A 17,878-nucleotide genomic window follows, 5' to 3' on the forward strand; every position below is an offset into this window, starting at 1 on the left:
CAACTGTCAGGCATCTTCAGGTATCATTAAAATTCTGCACAGCAAAAAAAATCAAATGTGAGTAGGAAATAGAATTTTGTGGAATAGGCAGTATAGGCTTTGAAAAAATCATGAGGAAATAATAATAAATGGGAAAATAAAATGTCTACTGTTAACTTTCAGTTTTTTATAATCTTTGTGTGTGCTGTGTGTGTTTGCCTTTTAATTTAGGGCAATTGCATGAACTTTAGACAATTTTCATAGGCAAGGAATACTCAAGTGAGGTTTTGCTAGTTCCGTCCTCTGAAATACAGCCCACACATCCATTCAAGTACTGACCAGAACTGACTCTGCTCAGCTTTCTAAGAATCTGGTGTCTGCATACTAATATTAATGATGCTGAAAATTCATGACTCTGTGTCCCAGTCTCTGGAGCAAAAGACAATCTTGCTCCCACCTCATTGTGACATCCTCTCAAATATTTCAACTTGGTTACCAGTTTACCTCTTAATCTTCTCTTCTCCAGGCTAAACATGCCCAGCTCCCTCATTGGGCTTTGCTTCCAGATCTTTGACCATTTTGGTCGCCCTTCTCTGGTCACATTCCAGTTTATCAATATATTTCTTGAATTGTGGTACCTAGAACTGAACACAGTAATTCAGGTGAAGACTGATCAAAACAGAATAAAGTGGAACTTCTCTTGATCTAGACACTGCAGTCCTATTGATGCAGCCTAGAAGTGGGTTGGCTTTTTAGGTGCAGCATCACACTCTTGACTCATGGTCAGCTTATGGTTCTTGTAGGGCATAGTTTACAAAATGTTTATGATTTTCATCGTTCTCGCTATATAAGATTCAATATTTTGCCTAAATTGTGGTGTACAGAACTGTGGTGTACAATATTCAGGTATGTTGCTCCCACCAGTGGGACTTTGAACAAGTCTTTCCAGGAGATCTCAGTTCTCATGCGGGTATATATAAAAAAAGGCATTCCTTCAAGTATTGAGTTCTCAAAGTTACTTTGTAATAACTTTCACAATTAACAACAGAGTAGGCATTCTTTATCCAAAATTCCCAAATACGCCAAGTCTAAAATCATCCCAATGGGTGGCTGAGACAATGACACATTTGCTTCCTTGTGGCCCAATGTACATAAACTTTGTGTCTTGAACAAAATTATTAAATAACTACATTCAGTCTATGTTTATAGGATGTATATGAAATATAAACAAAAATCATTTTTAGACTTCGGTCCTACCTCCAAGATATCCCATTATGTATCTACAGTACAACCCCAAATTTGAGGGAGATATGTTCAAAGACTTCCCAAACTATGTGAAATTTCTTCCTTTCTTGATTCATTTTAACTGCTGTTTCACAGTTTTCCATGTTTCTGGGTTTTTTGCTTGTAAAAATGGGAAAGCACTTACTATATTAGAAATATTGAGCTGGCACAAGGGTATGAACAGAAGATATGTTCCCCCTTCAATCTGGCACCATAGATTATTTTGTGTAGTTGTGTACAGCACAGAAACATTCTCTGACTAGACAAACCTGGGATTATTCTACTAAGGAGCTAGTGCAGGGCTCTAAATCGTTTCTTAGTACACATCCATGTACTCAATTTTACAATAATATAGATATTATGTTGGCACTCATTATTGCTCTACAAGCTACTATCATGAGGAAAGGGTAACATCTGCCAGAGGGTATATTGGTGAGTCCAAGAAATGTCATTGCTTCTCCCGCTCCTGTTCTTTTCCCTAGTGAATCGGTTTAGACACATTTTGTGTTAGTCCGTTTAACATGGCCCTAGAAAGTTGATGTGAACTTTTTCTTCATAGGGTACATTTCTGACTTTATGAGAGAATTATTGGACTGAATGCTAAAAGATAAGCATGGCAAATATTACATACACAGTTCTGATATTTCCTAAAAAAATCCTTACACCCTTCAAATGTTTAGTATGAAAAGTAACATCATATTGGAGAGGGGGAAATAACGTTGCTAGTCAGGTTTTTGGGCAAGAGATTTCATGCTATGGCAGCAGCTATTTGTAGTTTAAGTATTCCCTCACTACTTCACGGTATGCTTTTTGCGGATTCGCTGTTTTGCAGTTTTTCAATAAACTCTAAAAGAATATTATAAATCATAAAAAATACAATTTACAGCCTAAGGAAAGGAGGAAGGAGAAGCTGAAGGGAGAGAAAAGGAGCCCAAGCGGCAACGAGAGGAGAAGGAGGCGATTTATCAACACACGATTGGTTGATAAAGACTTAAAATAGTCTATAACTACTAAAATAATGTCTAAATATATAGTGTCCCTACTTCTTGGATTTTCACTTATTGTGGGTGGTCCTGGAACCTAACCCCTGCGATAAGTGAGGGAACACTGTATTGGTAAATATCTTCCAATGTTGAACATTACTGACTAGGAGAAGATGATCCCTCTCAAGGAGATGATAGACGTGTCCCATATCTCTCAACTGCTGTTGAATCGCACTAAGGCCTTAGAATCCATACTAATCAATTATATCACTTTGATACCACTTGAATAGCCATTGTTGGGGAATTCTGGGATTTGTAGATTCATGCCGCTCTTGTATGCCTTCAAGTAATTTCCAGTTAGTGGCGACCCTAAGTAGAACCTATGACAGGTTTTCTTTGAAAGATTTGTTCACAGGGGCTTAGCCTTCCTCGCAGGCTGAGAGTGTGTGACTTTTCCATGACCAACCAAACATTCAAAGCCTGGTCTCCAAAGTCATAGTCCAATGCTCAAACCACTACACAGTACTGGCTCTTCATGGTTTTAAGATGTATTTATAATTCTAAAGAGTATCAGGCAAAAACACTTTCTTACAGTACCTTCCACATTCCTAATGCAAAAAGTGTTGTTTCAGATGTTATTTTTCACCCATCCATTTGATTATTATTTTCAAACCGTGGATAGTAAAATCTGTAGATGTAGAATCTGTGGATAAGATGGGCGGACAGTATAAAAGAGGATAGTTATGGTGAAATTGAAGGTAATAATAAAAAATAAATACATAAGTCTGCACCAGAGATCACTCATGGATGCATCAGTCTCTCATCAGTTTTACACGTCCATTTCTAAGTCTCTCTCATATTGTTCTCATGTTGATTTGCAATAGATTTGTATGTTTGTTTTTTAAAAAGAGAAAGCAAACCCAACACAATTGTTACCAGCATGTAGTTACATTTTTTTTTCTGAACTATATTTCAGCCTGCTCACCAACTGACCATGTTGAGTGGGGATGATGGGAGATCTAGTCAACCCTTCTGGCATATTGTGGCCAGGGAAAGCAGTCCTGTATGTTCTCTAACAATGATCAGCTGGAAGTTTTTTATTCACTTGTGACTCTTGGGCTTAAATGTAAGGGGCTTGGGTAGGGTCATTAAGGAAGTCTTGCAGCTCATCTTGACATGTCGGTCCTGAGAGCTTGGTAACGTAGCAACTGCCTGTAGCTTTTCATTATCATCATAATTTACTACCTTTCTAGCATCAGAAGGTGACATTTAAGACTGGCTGCGCTGTGTTCCTAAGCTGGCAGCAGCGGCATTAAGCTTTCCTGTCGGAGGGATGGAGCAAACACCTTGTTCAAGCCACTAGCTGCCTATATTTACTTATCTGTGCATAACACTGATATTAAGATGAAAGGGGACAGAACATAATAAGGCTTATAAACAGTAATTATGAAGGCAGCAGGACTGCTGAAAGCTTAGGCCAATCCCTTTCTAAATTCGACACAAACAAGTCCTGTGTGGGCAGGTGTTCAGGAAATGTTTAGTGAAAATTATATGCCAAATCTTGGGAAACTGAGAAATGGAACTACTCAATACACAGATAAGAAGATGTCTTCCCCGAGGAATTGTAGACAGTACAGACATTTTTGAGTTTTGAGCCAAATATTGGATTGTTAGAATTCAGCCAACATTTATGAATATTCTGTTGTCATTGGGGTTTAGCCCAACTGGAATACATAACTGTGAGTATGCATGTGCCTTCCAATTGCATGTCAGCTTACGGCAACCCCATTCACTGCATAGTAGGCTTGTGCACAGATTCATTTTGGAAGTTTGCCTTTAGCTTTTTCGGCTTGTTCAAACTCCGCCGCCATGTTTTTTACCAAAATAGGCCACGTGGCTGCCGGTCGCGGTTACCTTCAGTTTCTATTTGGGATCACACGGCGCACAGAGAGGCTGCCACGTGCTTGCACAGGGCTTCCTGTTATCCCTGCCTGTTGGGCCAATCAGAATAGAAGAAATCCATGACATGTCTTATGCAAGTTGTGTCTATTTAATGGGGCGAGTGCCTCCACTGCTCAGTTGTGTCCTGGCTCTAGAGGGGTGCTTCCATTGATGCAGTCAGATTGCCTTGCCGCTCACACGCTTGCAGCTTTAGCTTTTGGCTTGGCTCATTGAATCTAATGTGTGTTTTTTATTTTCCTAGATTTTCCTTTCTTTTCTTGATTTTTTATTTAGGGACTGGGAGTTGGAAAGTATGGGTGGGTGGGTGGCGTTTGGGGACCTGGGTGGTTGGGTGTGCTTTTCTTTTAGGGTGACTCTGAGCTTTGAGTTATCCTTTACCCTTTACTAAAGCCTTTAGCTTCTTCTCTTCTCTCCTTATATTTTTTCTCCTCCCTCCTCTCTTTCAGAAAGTACTTTTAAAATATTATTGTTATTAATAATTACAAGAATTCCAGCAAACAGAAAAGTCTAATTCTCAGAAAAACCTACCTACCTAAACCTTCCACCAATATGTAATAATTTCTTTCTTTTGCAGTCTCATCACAATTGCTCTCTGTTGCTTTATTATATTTCTGTCTGTGCTCTCTGCCTTCTTTATTTCATTTAATAATAATAATTTGGCTGTTGCCGAAAAATAATAAAACTATTTGGCTTCTGTGGAAGCTTTGCCAACAGAACCCATCGTCTCCAAGCTCCATCAGGAAATAAAGGATTGTTGTTGTTATTATTTGTATTCATAAGAATTGTACCAGCAAAACACCACCTACCAAAGTCCTAGCAGCCTTCCTCTACCAATCTTATCCTTTGCAATCTCATCAGTTCTCTCTGATGTTTGATTTATTTAATCCAGATATTTCTCTTTGTGCTCTCTGCCTTCTTTATTTTATTTAATAATAATAATTTGGCTGTTGCCTAAAAATAATAAAACTATTGGTGAGCCGCAGTGGCGCAATGGGTTAAATACTTGTGCCAGCTGAACTGCTGAACTGAAGGTTGAGTTGCTGACCTGAAGGTTGCTGGTTCAAATCCACGAGACGGGGTGAGCTCCCATTTGTCAGCACTAGCTTGCGGGGACATGAGAGAAAACTCCCAGGAGGATGGTAAAACATTTGGGCATCCCCTAGGCATTTCTCTGTAGACAGCCAATTCTCTCATACCAGAAGCAACTTGCAGTATGTTCTCAAATCGCTTCTGACCCAATAAAAAATTATTGGACTTCTGTGGAAGCTTTGCCAACAGGACCCATCATTTCTCTCTACTCTTAACTCCAACCTCCTCCATTAGGAAATAAAATATTATTATTGTTATTATTATTTGTATTCATAAGAATTGTACCTTCAGGAGTAACTTTTAATTTAAAAATCATAAAAACCTGCCTATTCATGCAGGCAATCAATCAGCCAGCTGCATCCAGCCACAACCAGCAACCCCATGCCAGTCCCCATCTTCTCCAGTTACCAGCTGCCTACCTGCCTGGCCTGAACTCATCCTATTCCCCTTGTCCCTGAGCCCCTCCATTGCCCTTTTTGGGACTGCTACTGCCTTGCCTTTCTGAATCAGTGAAGCTGATAACCTGCTCTGAACCATTAAGATTTAATATAATATGCTCCATGTTCCGTCCCCCAGGACGATGGTTTGCCTTACCTATTGGTCGTTTGTTTGTTTTCCCTCCTTTACATTTTGTTTCAGCCTCTGGCTGCAAAGGCCCAGGAAAAGTGGCTTGGAGTCTGCAAGAGCTGGCTGCAGTCTTCTTTGCAATGATTGGTCAAAGAGTACAACGTCTTAGGACCGCCCTTTTTTAACCAGGGTCTAGTCTCCATTTTGGAGCCTCATTTTGGCTATAGTCTTCCAACGTGCTGCAGCTGTGCAAAGCTAACTGGGACAAATCATCCTCAAAACCAGGCCAATCTAAGCCTATCCAAATTAGATAAGTATTGAATTATACTGATCTGGAATAGAAAATCTAATTAGAGGAGCACGGTTATTCCGTCGCTTCTAGAACTAATCTTTGCTGTAAAGATAGGGAAGGAAAGAGTTTCTCCTTCTATTATAGACAGCGTGATTAGGGTGTAGTGGTTTTATAATCACCTTTGCCTTCTGGAACCAGGGATTATTCTGTAACTAAAACCTATAGAAATTTGTTTCATTTTCTGTAACTTTAAGATCTGTGCCAAGTTTACAACTTTGTATGAATAAACATCCTTTTTTTTGAAGTTTTCCAGACTCAGTCGTTCAATATTTTTAGGACAGCTTATAGGGATTTGCAGTTCGCCCGGATAAAGGACGGCACGTTTCAGCTTTATAGTTATTTTTTATTGTCTGGCGGACGGCACACTCCAATAATATTGGTTTATTTCCAAATATGGCTAGATTTCCCATAATACATTTTTAATTTTTTTTTCCAGTGGATCATACAGAACTGTTTTTCTAATAAGGGGACATGCTACTTGCTTGTGGATGGTAGGCTGCTGGTCTCTTGCTGTGAGACAAGAAAGGCAAAAGCTCTGGAAGAAGTTGCTGTTGTTTTAAAGAAAGTGCAATAGTGGGCTGTGTTATGTGGAAGTCTGCATTTTTGACATTTGGCAGGAAGGAATGGTGTCCTGCTGCTGCTCCTGGAGAAGTTACAGAGCAGGGCCAGCAGCTATTGGCTATTTTTAAAAGACATTTTATTTCTAGAAAGTTAAGAATTTCCTAAAAATCAGGAGATGATCCAAAAGTTATGAAACTTGGTGGGCTAACAGTGGTAGATGTGTCCTTCAAGTGTGGCCATTTTCATCCCAATAGCACTAAAAATAATGGGAAGGGGAGCCCGGGGAGCCCCCCACCCAACTGCTGCCAATGGGCCGGATCTTGCTACATTTTTTGGGTAGTGGACCAAAAACGACATTTCAGATGGTGGTCATCTTTGGGAGCTTTGTGGAAAATGGATCCGCGGGTCCACCAAAATTTGGATAACAGAAACGAATTGTGGTTCAACTGGATTGCACAAGCCTACTCCATAGTTTTCCTTAGACAACTATAAATATCTGTGTTCACCTAGGGTTTTGAGATATATCTTGACCCTTATACCATATTGTGTTCATGTAGATGGCATCAGATCTGTCCAGATTTTGTGCGTCATCTTCAGGCAGAATACAAGGGGGCAAGTTCTCCAATTTTGATGAATTCATCCTTAGGCAAAATGAAATCTATATGCACAAATCTCCAACTAAGATGGTAGTCCTGCTGCCTGCTAGGTTTATCAAAGCTTAGTTGAATGATTACTGCAACTTGCAAAGATATTTCCAGGGATCTAAGCATTTATTTATTCAGTTTCCACCTTGCCTCCAAGTGGCTGTAGTGCCAGGGAATACCCTCTGCTCTGCTCTACTCTGCTCTAGATTAAAGGTTCCTTGTTCCATCTCCCTAAACCCTTCATTATACCTTGATGTGTTAACAGTCTCTTTATCTAAGAATTTCCAAATAATGAAAATATTTCCTGTGTGAGAGAGATATAAAGTGAATGCAAAGCTGTGAGTACCATTAGTCAGTACACAATACCTAAAACTCAGTTACATTGCCAGGAGTGATTCCTAGATCTCAGGTCTTGCCTGAGATGTTTTTGATTAATTAGTAATGATGTATTTTTAAAGTGACATCCCTTCCTGGGCTCTCTTAAAAGGAATGTATCTTTCAAATATAAGAAATAATATGTATATTTAACAATGTTAAAGAATGCCTACAGTAATAATTTAAGTGGATGGATATTGAGCTTTGGAAATCATAATACAGTAGAGTCTCACTTATCCAACATAAACGAGCCAGAGAACGTTGGATAAGCAAAAATGTTGGATAATAAGGAGGGATTAAGGAAAAGCCTATTAAATTACTTTATGATTTTAGAAATTAAGCACCAATACATCATGTTTTACAACTACTCAACAGAAAAAGCAGTTCAATACATGGTAACATAATTACTGTATTTACGAATTTAGCAGCAAAACCTCTCAATGTACTGAAAACATAGACTACAAAAACATTGGCTACTAAAAAAATGACTACAAATCAATAGAATGACATTGTTGGAAGTTAAACCCGTAAAAAGTTCAGTCCTTGCTGCCTAGAGAAACAGCTGTGGATCTGGGCAGGAGGCAGACTTCATTGGATAATCCAGAATGTTAGGTAAGTGAAGGTTGGATAAGTGAGACTCTACTGTATATGAAATTCAGTTTGGATGTTTTGCACCAGAACATAATGTGGGTGGGAAAAGTACAGAAAGAACTCACCAACTTAAGCTACAAGGAAGCTAGTAAAAGCATGATTTGAGGTTTCAGCAAATTAGACAATATTGTAAAAGCTATGCAATTTAAGCACCTGCCTTTTAGAACACATTTTCTAGAACAACTGCTGTTTACAATATTGTTTTTGATAACTCATGCTGTAAGTCACTTGGGGATTCAACAAAACATAATAGACATTTTGATGGTTCCTATGTAGTTATCAGCCTTCATGTTCTAACATGTTGACCCAAAGATCATGCTGATCTAAAAATATCCTACAATGATTTCTCATGTCTGAACCTGTTGTTATTCTGAAGTTTTGAAATAATGTTTTCATAACTGGTTAATACTGGTACCATAGCACTGAGCCATGACAGTTATGATGGCGTCAAATTGCATTAGTTCTATGGTGTAGATCCTGACTATGATTCTAGAATATTGGAAGGTTAGGAATTGGTTCTCATGCCCACCTGTTCTTGAGTCCACAGAGTATTTGTGCTACCACTTCTATTAGGCAGAGGTGGGCTCTGGCATCAGTATTAACCAGTTTTTTGGAAAGTCTCCCAGAAACTGCAGCTTTTGAAAACATTATTTCAATGGGTAGGAAATTTCTAAAATTACTTAATGATTTCTTCAAAAATGACATTAGCAAAGAATTGTATTCCTAGCAGCACCAAACCTGATTAATACTTAGATGGGAGACCACTAAGGAATACCAAGCTGTGCAAGAATTGTATCTGAAAGGTATAGAGCCACTGCCAGTTAAAATAGCCAGTAATGGCCCAGATGGAACAAGCTTCTCACTTTGTTACGGGTCACCTTCTCTGGTTCTAGAGTGTGTAGATAAAGGGTCAAATTATCCTGATGAATGAGATGGACTGTGATGCACAAAGTAGATGGATCTGGAAACTGGGCAGTGTTCATCCATGGCCCCCGAAACTATGTATAATATTTGCAGAAACCTATTATATGCTATAGAGAGAGAAGGAAGTAGGAAAGTCCACTTCTTCATCTGCACTCACCTATATCTGGATTCATAGAATCATAAAATCATAGAATAGTAGAGTAGGAAGAGACCTCATGGGCCATCTAGTCCAATCCCCCCGCTAAGAAGCAGGAAATCTCATTCAAAGCACCCTCGACATATGGCTATCCAGCCTATGCTTAAAAGATCCAGCCTCTGCTTAAAAGATCCAGCCTCTGCTTAAAAGCCAGCCTCTGCTTCCATTTGTAGAGGTGGACAATTTGCAGCCCTCTGAATGTGGCCAAATTGTCATTTCCATCAACACCAATCAGCATAGGGATATAGTCCAATAGTGTCATTAGGGCCAGAAATTGTCCACCCCAAGATGGAAGACAAGAATGAAAAAAGCCAGCTTGGAAAATTGTATGCACTCTTTGTTGTTGTTATAACATTCCAGATACTTTAACCAGCAACATTCCTTCTTTCTTTGTTCTTCCCTAACCTTTGTGCTAATGTTGTCAATAACTGTTCATTTTCTCTCTGTTGCTTCAATAAGAGACATTTCTAGATGTCATAGCAGCTTTACGTCACCCGCCCACATTTGTTCTGAATTATACTCATAAAATGTTCAAGAGTAAATCTTGGTATTTAGAGAAATAGCAAGAATTGCCTCCTCACTGTCTTCCCATCACGTACATTTAGGAACAGTAATGACTTCGAATTTCCAAGCGTGCACTCTTCATACTGGAGAGGAATGGATAACAGACTCTGGATGCATTAGATTGATGAAAGAACAGGATGTGACTTCCTTCAAGGATGGTCAACTTGTTGCTCCCTGGACTCATCTTGTCTGAAAAACTTTTACTGTTCAGATGTAATTGTTGTGACAGTCTATAGTCGATATATAGTCCACACACTAGACCTATACTTGTGTTATTGTATTTTTAATGCTTAACTATCTCATTTTTATATGAATATCTCTCAACGTGACAAACAAATTGTCTTTTTTTTTTTTACAAAAAATAATATTCTACTGTAATAATTAGACTCGACCTTGGTGATCTGCAGGATAGACAAAAAATGCCCTCTCTCCCCAAATCTTAGATGGTGTTTTGAGCAGGCATTTCTTTTTTAAAAAAATCTACACAGCCATTCTGCAAGTTAATTTTACATGGATTATCATTGAAGGTATGATAAAAAAATAAGATAAGAATGTCAAAGGATAAAATAGTCCAGGATGATTATGATTTTTTATCTGCTCTTTACCCCAATATTTGCAACCCAATCAAATTGCACAAGTTAAATGAAATGCAATTGAAATTGGTTATAATTTCTATCAAAATACAATTAAGAAATACCTTGAATGAATACCCTTTCAAACAGATCCATTAAAACACACGAAGGGATAATTCCCGATGTTCTTCACACTATAGTTATTAATTTGTGTAGTTATATGTATGTTAGTAAAAACATTTTTTAAAATATGTCTACTTTACATGCCATGGTCACAACCTAGGGGATTACATTATACTATATAGTTGTGGTTCTACTAGATGATGATGATAATTGTTTACCGTATATACTCGAGTATAAACCAACCCGAATAGAAGCCGAGACACCTAATTTTAGCACAAAAAACTGGGGAAACTCATTGACTGAAGTATAAGACAAGGATGGGAAAGAAGAAGCTACTGATAAATTTCAAAAATAAAAATAGATACCAATAATATTACATTAATTGAGGCATCAGTAGGTTAAATGTTTTTGAATATTTACATAAAACTGTAATTTAAGATAAGACTGTCCAACTCTGATTACCTATATACTCGAGTATAAACTGACCCAAATATAAGTCAACCAGAACCCTCACTCAAGTATAAGCCGAGGGGGGCTTTTTCAGCCCTTAAAAGGGCTTATACTCAAGTATAAACAGTATATCTCACTTTCCTCTCCTACACAAGACTCAAAGTGGCATACAACATTGATAACAATACAATACCCTGTAACTGCCCGGCAACATTCTATAAATTCCTAGGTTTTGCAGATTAGGAATGAAAATATCAAATTCTCATCTGCAAATAATAATAATAATAATAATAATAATAATAATAATAATAATAATAATATGTATTTATATCCTGCCCTATCTCCCCATGAGGACTCAGTGATTCCCAAAGTGTAAATCAAAGGATTCCATAGGATTTGCCACAGCAAGGGAAATAAAGCATTATAATTGTGTTTTATAAAAGAACCCAAGATCCATATGCTTTGTTCTCTCTTTTATTTTTACTGGAGATGGAAAAAATAAATGTATATATTATTCATTTCTGGTTTTTAATGGCCTAAACATTAGTTTAAAGTTATTGTGTGATTTTGGGGCGGGATATATTATGTATAGTGGTTATCTTGAGAAAAACTGTCTGGATAATACAGATGTACGCATGTCTCCTGTGTAATTTAAAAGTCATTTCAAATTAGTAAGGCATGAGAGAGAGAGAGCAAAAGGTTATAGCAAACAGGCAGTTCTGCAGATGTTAACAACAGACTGCAGGAATCTGACTGAATCATCATTATGAGCAACAAGAAAGGAACTCTGATATGTAGACACGTCCTTGCATTCAAAGGGATAAACTTTTTTACATCACACACATTTGGACATGCTTGAAAGATGACACAGACATCCAATATTTATGAATGTCATTTTATTTATTAAAATATCTGTCACGTTGCCTTAAATGGTCACTTGACTTGAATAATTAAAGGTATTTTTTTCAGTTGCTTTTCTGAAATGCAGCCTCTAGCACCTGGTATTCATTGGTGATCTCCCATCCAAATACTAACCAGATCTGATTTCAATTATTAGATGGGATCTGGTACCTTAAAGTATTTCTCTTGCCATACTTCTGCTGATCAGAGGATGGAGTACAATTCAGAGGAATAAATAATAGAAAGCAAATAGGAAAAAATCAAGTTTTCATGAAAGACCATGTTTTCAGTTCGCTCCAGAATGACCTCACTGGGACCAATCTGACTTCTGAAAGAAGGTTATTCCATAACTGATGTGCCACAGCACAAAGGGATATTTTACCAATAACTGTTGGACAGAAAAATGAAAGGAGCACCAGAATGCTTTGAATTAAACATGGCAACTTCTTAAAATCTAGTCTTAGTACCAATATATCAATACATTGAAACTAATGATAAATGTAAGTGGTGACTAACAATTCTGTTCTCTTCATTGAGTCTCCTCTAGATAGAATCCAAACCATTTTCTGACCAGTTTGGAAAAGTCCTCAAGTGAATGATTTCCTGTCAGAGATGGGAATCCAATGTGTGTATTTAAATTTAATCTCGTCATTTAGGTCATCTTCATCCACTACAGTTTTCTTGTGAAAGGCAATAACTGCACTGTTTTCTCAGTGGAATTGTTCATGGAACTTGGTGGGATGAACTTGTTGTGCTGAGCTACAAGTTATTCTGAAGTTTCTGTGTCAGTATAGGGTGCATGATAGACGTGATAACACAAATATGAGAAGTCTGTGGACTTGAGGACAAATGCCTTACCTTCCTGCCCTAAAGAATTAATGTCATTTGACCCTGAGAATCTCATTCCTCTCCTTCACCTTTGTGTCCTTAACTCCAATGTGCTCTTCTTACTACAAATTAAATTTCCACAGCATAGCGATATTTCTTTCACCCACATAATCTTCCATGCTCTTTGTCACCAAAGTAAAGATATCTGATATTGTTTACAGAATTGATATTTTTGTTTGTTCATTTTTTATAGTGGTATATGCTCCAGGTTATAAATTGCCGGTGTATCTCAAGCCAATGGTTTCACTATAGTTGGTGTGCAGCACCATATGGTTCCACCTCAGGACCTACTCTTGTATCAGATCATACCATAATATTGTAGTTAAAATATCAGAAATTTGACAAAATCAATTACAATCATCACCACCCAACAGCAATGACAACGGTGTGTGCTTGAAGTGCATTCAGGTAAAAACACCTGATTTGACGAGTCATTGTAATTGGGCCATAATGGGAGCTCTGACCAGAGTGCAAGCACATTAGAAGGATGAAAAAATAAATTAGCACAGAGTTTTAACCCTGTAGGTATATTGCACGTAAGGTACACTTATGAAAAATGTTTTTGTGGTTATATCTAACTACAGGGTATTTTTATTAAAAATTAATATATTTATACAGAAAAATGATGCAAACATTTTGTAGGTAATCATTTTGGTTTCATTCTCTCAGTTAGAATCACCCAGTGTGCTTCGCACCCCATAGTGATGGCACTGTGTTGGCAGACTTCTCCAAGTTGATGACCACTGTAAATCTCCATGGAAGACAAAAGCTTCATTGATTGTGCTATTTAAACCTTGTATTGAATAGTAACTTTCGATTCACAACCCAATGGTCAAACAAATGTGTATCCATATGCTCAATGGCATCGCATGGACAACTCTGCATACACCACCTTAAATTGGATGCAGTTATTTCATGTTGGACAGAAATGTCCAATTTACCCATTAGAGAATGTATGCATGCATAAGAAATCAAAAGAATTCCAGCAAAAATTTGACAGCAGGTGAGTAATAGTTATCAAAGTATTTTAATGTTATTGGTACATTATGCCAGCCAGTTCAAAGTCACAGTCTTTCAATAAATGAAAACCCTAAAACAGCCATATGTCAAACAAGGAGGCCAAATTACTTTTTCCATTCTTTTTTAAATTTCATGGGTAGTGCAATAAAGCCCTACAGGCAAATGTAGAAAACAAATTCACAACATTTGTACATGTAGTCATGTACTATTAAAATACAGCCAGGAAGAAGAAGAAATACAAGAAGAAGCACAATTATGAGTGTCTGCGAAGTTACACTGATGCTCCCCTGTTCTTTCAACCTTATATTCCCCTTTGTTCTCAAAGCATCTTGGCCAAATCTGTCTGCTCAGATTCAGTAAAGAAAAACGAAAGCATGTAGCACTCCTGCAACAATCCTGTTGAATGGGGAAAGACGATTACCTGAAATTGGCTTGGATGGACTCATTGGTGTAGAAGATCAGTTTTGTTAGGATTCATAATTTTATCCTCCTAGTTATGGTGGGAGAATGTGTCCCAGAGTTTGTTTTTTGAGTTTGGGACACAATGGGGTTCATATAGACTGCCCAAAACACACCCATGGAAGTGGCCAGAAATCAACTTTGATTTCTGCATGGCAAAATGGGATTGGACTATATGGCCGATGCGGTCTCTTCCAACTCTATAATTCTATTACTAGATAGTCTGAAAGAGTTTAGGATTGCCCAAATAGACTTTGGGAGAACCACAAGAAATATCAGGGCTCCGATTTGCCCATCCTTGCTAGAACACTCTCTCTCAAAAAAAATAACACTAGGTTCATGCCCTCTAATTGGCTCTACTTGTCAGGGACAGTCATGATTAATCCCTGTCATCACACTTTTGGTACTTTTAAAACATTTCTCTTCTCTGACTTTCCCTATTCGTCCTCAATTGCTGCAAAATGATGAATCAACTCAGCAGGAGGAGAGGGAATATTTCCCTTCCCAGTAGACTTAGGCAAAAGCAAACTGCTGCAGACTAGCTTATGTGTCCTTCCTCTTGATTGCACTCTGATGTTGCCTGGGTATTCATATGTAGGTTCAGTGTGGTTCAGTGTATGTAGCTTAAGCTTACTAATGTATACAACTTACTACTGGGTAAGATAGAAATACATCCCTCAGCCCAGCTTCCTCTTAATGCTTTGTGTATTGCATTTAGCCCAGCTTGTTCTCAAAGCTGCTATGTGCCTTTTTCAAAACCAATTTAAAGTCTTGCTCCAAGCCTACCTTAAATCTTTTGGGCCTTATTTTTGATCTACTGCAGGCAATCAGTAAGCATTCTTTGAAGTTTAGGACCTTTCCAATATCTTTCAAGGAAAAATACAGTATAACTTTTACTCTGAAATAACTGTCTAAGCAGAAATTCTGGAAGCAAGTGAGGTGCTCTATTTATCTGCTATAATTACTATACAACAGTTTTCCCAGGCCTTCCCACAAAACCATATGGGACCAGCAATAATGGGCTCAGAATGAGATTCAGCCAGGTACAGTTAGATTGAAGCATATTAAGCATTTCACATATGTTCAGGATGGAAGGATGCTCTAGAATAGTGGTTCTCGACCTTGTCTGTTGGAGGCAAGTGTGAATGTTGCAATTGGGCAGCTTGATTAGTACTGAATAGCCTTGCAGCTTCGAAACCTGGCTGCTTCCTGCCTAGGGGGATCTTTTGTTGGGAGGTGTTAGCTGGCCCTGATCAAACAGACAAGAGTTCTTTCTCCCACCCTGGACATTCCACAGATATATAAACCCCACTTGCCTAGTTTCCAACAGACCTCAGAACCCCTGAGGATGCCTGCCATAAATGTAGGGGAAACGTCAGGAGAGAATGCTTCTGGAGCATGGCCATACAGCCCAGAAAACTCACAGCTACCTAGATTTACTTATCTGTAACTGTCCCATATCACAATTGCTATTTGGTCACCATTGTGGAAGGCTTTCACAGCCTGAATCACTGGAGTGTTGTATGGGTTCTGGGCTATATGGCCATGTTCTAGCAGCCTTTTCACCTGACATTTTGCCTGCATCTGTAGCTGGCATCTTCAGAGGATTCTCTGAAGATACTAGCCACAGATGCAGGTGAAATGTCATGAGAAAATTCTGCTAGGTATACTTAATGCAGGAGCTAATAAAGAATATTAGCCCCAGTTGCTTGTGATTGCAAAAATATGTTTGTAAATATTAAAGCAACAGTTGTCAAAATTTAAGAAGCGCTCCATGCAGTCATGACAGCCACATGACCTACTCTGTTTCCCTGAAAATAAGACATCCCCAAAAAATAAGACCTAGTAGAAGTTTTGCTGAATTGCTAAATATAAGGCCTCCCCCGAAAGTAAGACCTAGCAAAGTTTTTGTTTGGAAGCATGCCCAGCGCCTGCCAAACAGAACACCAGAGCATGCAGGATCCGTAAATGTACATACTAGTTGTACATGGAAATAATGGTAGTAACAAGAAATTCTTGATAGGATTCAGAGTTTGTTTGGTTATGCTGGTTTGTGATGACAACTACTGTACAGTATATAATAAATGTTCATTTTTTGTTCAACAATAAATGTGAATTCTTCTTCATGGAAAAATAAGACATCCCCAGAAAATAAGACCTAACACATCTTTGGGAGCAAAAATTAATATAAGACACTGTCTTATTTTCGGGGAAACATGGTATGAGGCGTCTACGGACAATGCTGGCTCTTCAGCTTAGAAATTGAGATAAGTACCAACCCTCAGAGTTGGACTCAACTAGGCTTAATGTCAAGGAGAAACCTTTACCTTTACTATCACAGTATTTACAGTATGCACCATCTTCCTCCCTCCTTCCTATTTTCATCCACCAACCTCCAACCCTCATCAACTCAAAACAGGGCTACTACAAAGTTATGTATATACTATAGTTTCAGCACTATCCGCCACACCGCAATTACAGTGACACCTGTGGTAAAGCCTGAGACACTGATCCCATTATCACTTAAAGAAATGCTGTATAACTTACAAATCCTGACACCTATATGATCCTGCCAGAATCTTTAGATCCTCAAGGGAAGACTTTCTTTAAATCCCATCACCTTCACAGGTCCATCCAATGAGAGGCCCTTCTTGGACGCTGGTCTCAAGCTGTACAATTCCCTCCCACAGAAGGCTAGCCTGGCACCCTCTCTGCTCTACATTTGCCAGCAGGCTATTTTATTTATTGAAACTGATATTTGGGGAGGAACTGATTGTCTGGACAGGTTTCCAACTGCAGACCTATGGGGGTATTTTATATAAGTATGTTTTTCAATGTTTTAATATTGTTATAATGTGTTATAATATAGTTATTATATTGTTATAATATGTTGGGTTATTTTGCGTTATTATGTTTGTACATGTTGTTGTATTGAGGCATTGAATGTTTGTCTTATTGTTTGTTGGAATCCATCCTGAGTCCCCTCGGGGAGATAAGGCGGAATATAAATAAAGTCTTATTATTTAAATAGTGAGTGGATTAACATGTTAGGTAATCTGATTGGGGTTTTAACCTTGTCCTATGTGAGGAGAAAGATGGGATATAAATTAAATAAATGATATATGCAACTCCCATAGAATCAAATGGATCTACTCTAGTTGAAAAAGGCAAATGGATTTAGGCCCATGTCTTTACTAAGAGTTACTGAAACTAGATATTGTTACTTCCAAGAAATAGAAAAGTGATGTTATTTTTTCCATTTTTCAGTTATTTCTCGGGGAGTTTGTAAGTAGTTTTCTTTTTCAATATAACTTTCCAAGCTTTTTTTGGATCCA

This window comes from Anolis carolinensis, chromosome 5 (genome assembly GCF_035594765.1).
Source record: "Anolis carolinensis isolate JA03-04 chromosome 5, rAnoCar3.1.pri, whole genome shotgun sequence".
In the NCBI taxonomy this organism is placed as follows: domain Eukaryota; kingdom Metazoa; phylum Chordata; class Lepidosauria; order Squamata; family Dactyloidae; genus Anolis; species Anolis carolinensis.